This window comes from Cynara cardunculus, assembly GCF_001531365.2.
Source record: "Cynara cardunculus var. scolymus isolate 2C chromosome LG 2, CcrdV1, whole genome shotgun sequence".
Taxonomy (NCBI): Eukaryota; Viridiplantae; Streptophyta; class Magnoliopsida; order Asterales; family Asteraceae; genus Cynara; species Cynara cardunculus.
This window is the reverse complement of record NC_037529.1, coordinates 41,442,798-41,447,420: the sequence shown is the minus strand read 5'-3', so window position 1 is coordinate 41,447,420 and position 4,623 is coordinate 41,442,798. Positions and strand designations below refer to the sequence as shown.

Genomic DNA, 4,623 nt, shown 5'->3' with positions numbered 1-4,623 from the left:
AAAAATAGAGGCATACGGGACTACGCAACTCCCAAATTTGGTCAATTGGCCTCGGGAATTGGTAGGCTCCGAAATGACAGCAACATCTTTTGAACCCAAGCCGGTTATGTTTCAAATGATTTCTGCTATGGGTCAGTTTGGGGGATTATCTTTAGAAGATCCGCAGTCTCATTTGAGATCCTTTATAGAAATGACGGATCATTTTAAAATTCCCGGAGTTACTCAAGAGGCCTTACGCTTGACGCTTTTCCTTTATACATTGAATGATAGAGCTAGAGCATGGCTAAATTCCCAACCACCAAACTCGATCCTTACTTGGAATGATTTGGCGGAGAAATTTCTAAAAAAATACTTACCTTCGACGAGGAATGTAAAGATTAGAAATAAAATTATGGCGTTTCGCCAAGAAGAAGATGAAGCGGTATCGGATGCATGAGAGAGATTCAAGGACCTTCTTAGGAAGTGTCCTCACCACGTAATCCCTCATTGTATTCAGTTGGAAACCTTTTATAATGGACTTTCTAGTGCCGCTAAGATTATTCTTGACGCAATGGCCGGTGGTGCTTTCACAGCTAAAACCTACAACGAGGGGTATGACATTTTGGAACGAATTTCTAATAATAATACTGAATGGTCTAACCCTCGTGTTGTCATTTCTAAATCTGCCTCGGGCATTCATGAGCTCGATGGAAAGAGGTAGGTCATGCCTTGTGTGACCTTGGGACAAGTATAAATCTCATGCTTTTGTCCATTTTTAATCAGTTGGGAATTGGAGAAGTTCGACCTACTACCGTGACTTTGCAATTAGCGGATAGGTCCTTGGCATATCCGAAAGGTAAAATTGAAGACATCATGGTTAAAGTGGATAAATTCATCTTTCCAGTCGACTTTCTAGTGGTAGATTATGAAGCCGATAGGAAAGTTTTGATCATCTTAGGAAGACCCTTTCTTGCTACGGGTAGGACATTGATTGACGTACAAAGGGGTGAGTTGACCATGAGAGTGAATGACTTGCAGGTGACTTTCAATGTGTTTAAGACTCTTAAGTTCAATGGGGAGATTGAGGACTGTTCGTCTATTTACTCAGTAGGTGAAGATTTAGATCTAAGTTTGATCGACTGTGTCCACAGTGGACACACTGTGGGCATGGCAGAAGACATTTGTGAAGAAGATTTACTTGAGGACATAGCTGCCTTTGAACAGTTAGATTTTAAAGATATACCCCCAAACCTCGTCCATTGTAAAAGCAGCCGATTTGGAGTTAAAACCACTGCCTTCACATCTTAAGTATGCATATCTTATGGAAGGAGAAAAATTGCCTGTGATTATTTCTTCCAACTTAAGTAGTAAATAAGAGGAAAGGTTGATAGATTTGCTTAAAGACCATAAGAAAACTTTCGGTTGGACCATAGTTGATATTAAGGGAATAAGTCTATCCCTTTGGCAACATAAGATCATCTTGGAAGAAAATAGTGTTGGGAAGGTACAACCTCAAAGAAGGCTAAATCCAATTATGAAAGAAGTGGTTAAGAAGGAAATCTTGAAGTGGTTAGACGCGGGTATTATTTACCCCATTGCTAGTAGCGGTTGGGTAAGTCCGGTCCAATGCGTGCCTAAGAAASRTGGTACCRCGGTAATCACCAACGACAAAAACGAACTTATCCCAACTAGAACCGTTACCGGGTGGAGGATTTGTATGGACTATAGGCAATTGAACTTAGCTACTAAGAAAGATCACTTCCCTTTGCCTTTCATAGATCAAATGCTAGATCGGTTGGCCGTAAAGGAGTTTTATTATTTTTTGGATGGATACTCGGGATACAATCAGATCCATATTGCACCCGAAGATCAAGAGAAAACTACTTTCACTTGTCCCTTTGGAACCTTTGCTTTCCGACGTATGCCATTCGGCTTATGTAATGCTCCGGCCACTTTCCAACGATGTATGATGTCTAATCTTTCGGATATGATTGAGGACACTATGAAAGTTTTTATGGATGATTTTTCGGTTATTGGCACTAATTTCGAAAATTATCTTGAAAATTTGAAGAAAAGTTTGAAGAGATGTGAAACCCATGACTTGATTTTAAATTGGGAAAAATGTCATTTTATAGTACAAGAGGGAATTGTTTTGGGTCACATGGTTTCAAAGAAAGGTTTGGAAGTTGACAAAGCTAAAATTGAGGTGATAATGCAATTACCCGAACCTACTTCGGTTAAAGGCATTCGTAGCTTTTTGGGACATGCGGGTTTTTATCGATGGTTTATTAAGGATTTTTCTAAAGTCGCAAAACCCTTATGTAACATGTTGCATGTGGACCAAACTTTTGAGTTCACCTCCGATTGTATAAAGGCTTTTGAAACAATCAAGAATGCTCTTGTCTCGGCACCCATTATCATCACTCCAAATTGGTCCCTACCTTTTGAGGTAATGTGTAACGCAAGTGATTGGGCCGTGGGTGCCGTTTTGGGACAAAGGCAAAATAAAATTTTTCACCCCATGTACTATGCAAGTAAGACTCTTATTGAAGCCCAATTAAATTATACCACCACGGAAAAAGAATTACTTGCGGTAGTATTTGCTTTTGATCGTTTTCGTTCATACTTGATTGGTACCAAAGTCATTGTTCATACAGATCATTCTGCAATAAAGTATTTATTTAACAAAGTTGATGCGAAACCACGACTTATTAGATGGATTCTGTTATTACAAGAATTTGATCTTCAGATTGTTGACCGAAAGGGATGTGACAATCAAGTGGCCGATCACCTTTCTAGAATTGAAGGAAATGTATCAAGTGGGGCGAGTCATGAGATTAAGGAAGTTTTCCTGGATGAATTTGTTTTGGCCATACAACACAATTTTCAAAAACAAAATCCTTGGTATGCAGATATTGCGAACTATCTTGCATGTGGCCTTAAATCATATCATTTTCAGGACAACCGGTTTAAAATTTTTCTTCACGATTGCAAGCATTATTTGTGGGACGATCCATCCCTTTTTAAATTAGGATCGGATCAAATTTTGAGAAAATGTGTCCCAGATGATGAAATCCAAGCTTTGTTAAAAGAATGTCACGCATCACCGTACGGAGGCCACTTTGGTGGACAACGTACGGCCGCTAAAATTTTACAAGGCGGATTTTTTTGGCCTACCATGTTTAAGGATGCTTTTGAATTTGTGAAGAGTTGTGACCATTGCCAACGCATGGGGAATTTGTCCCAAAGAAATGAGATGCCCTTGAACAATATTTCAGAAGTCGAACTTTTCGATGTTTGGGGTATTGACTTTATTGGACCATTTCCCATGTCTTTTCACAATCATTACATTTTGGTTGCGGTGGACTATATTTCTAAATGGATAGAAGTAAAGGCTTGTCCAAGAAATGATGCCAAAACAGTAGTGGAATTTTTGCATAAAAACATTTTTGTTCGTTTCAGAACACCCCGAGCATTGATAAGCGATGAAGGGACTCATTTCATAAATAAAGTGTTAAGTACCACTCTTGAAAAGTACAACATCCGACATAAAGTAGCCACAGCTTACCACCCGCAAACCAATGGTCTTGCGAAACTTTCGAATCGTGAGATAAAAAATATTTTAGAAAAAGTGGTTAAGCCAAATCGTAAAGATTGGTCGCTTAAATTGGATGATGCACTTTGGGCCTACCGTACCGCTTTCAAGACTCCATTGGGCATGTCTCCATACCAACTTGTTTTTGGAAAATCTTGTCACCTTTCCTTAGAATTAGAATACAAGGCATTTTGGGCTATTAAGGAATTAAATTTAAATGCAACTCTAGCGGGAGAGAAAAGAAAGCTCCAACTCAATGAGTTGGAAGAGTGGAGGTACCAAGCCTACGAGAATGCTTTACAAAGAAAAGACGAAAATGTGGCACGATCGTAGGATCAATCAGAGAATTTTTGAAAAAGGTCAAAAAGTACTTCTTTTTAATTCTAGATTGAGACTTTTCCCTGGAAAACTCAAATCTAGATGGTCGGGACCTTTCACTATTGTTGAAGTGGGAAAATTTGGAACTATCGATATTTTGAACCCACAAGACAATACGATTTTTAAAATGAATGGGCATCGAGTCATGCATTTCTTCCCAGAAGGAATGCAAGATCCACGCCAAAAATCTCTCTGATTAATTGTCAAACCTTCTGTTGTAAATAGTGTAAATATTTTTAATTATTGTACTTTTTGTTTATTTCATGCAGGTATGCTCACAGTAAGCATCTCATGCTTACATTCTGAAATGGGTTTTGGTTAATTTTTTTTGAATATTGGCGGGTTTTTGTGAGGAATCTTCCAAGGAAAAGAAAAAGGGAAAATAGAAAAAGAAATGGGATTATTTTTGAAAAAAATAGTGATGATGGTTTTCTGAAAATGAGGCTTGTGTAAGGTGATTTGACTAGTACTATGACATCATTTTTTTAAATCAAATGTCCTTACACAAAGATTTTGCATGCAAAGGGGGCGGTTCCCTATGTTTTATCCGCCGGATATCTATGAAAAGGGGGGGAAAACTACTTTTGTTCCACTATTCATCTTCTCCTTTCTACTTTCATGGCTAGAACAAGAAACAATCCCACCGGCCCCCCTATTTGACCGCCTTCTCG

At 38.6% G+C, this 4,623-nt stretch overlaps 1 non-coding gene across 1 annotated transcript; it reads right to left on the bottom strand.

The window, feature by feature from the left end:
- Nucleotides 1–373: 373 nt before the first annotated feature.
- LOC112508291 lies at nt 374–480 on the bottom strand. The gene has a single exon (XR_003068672.1). It is a non-coding gene; the product is annotated as a small nucleolar RNA R71 (small nucleolar RNA).
- Nucleotides 481–4,623: the final 4,143 nt, after the last annotated feature.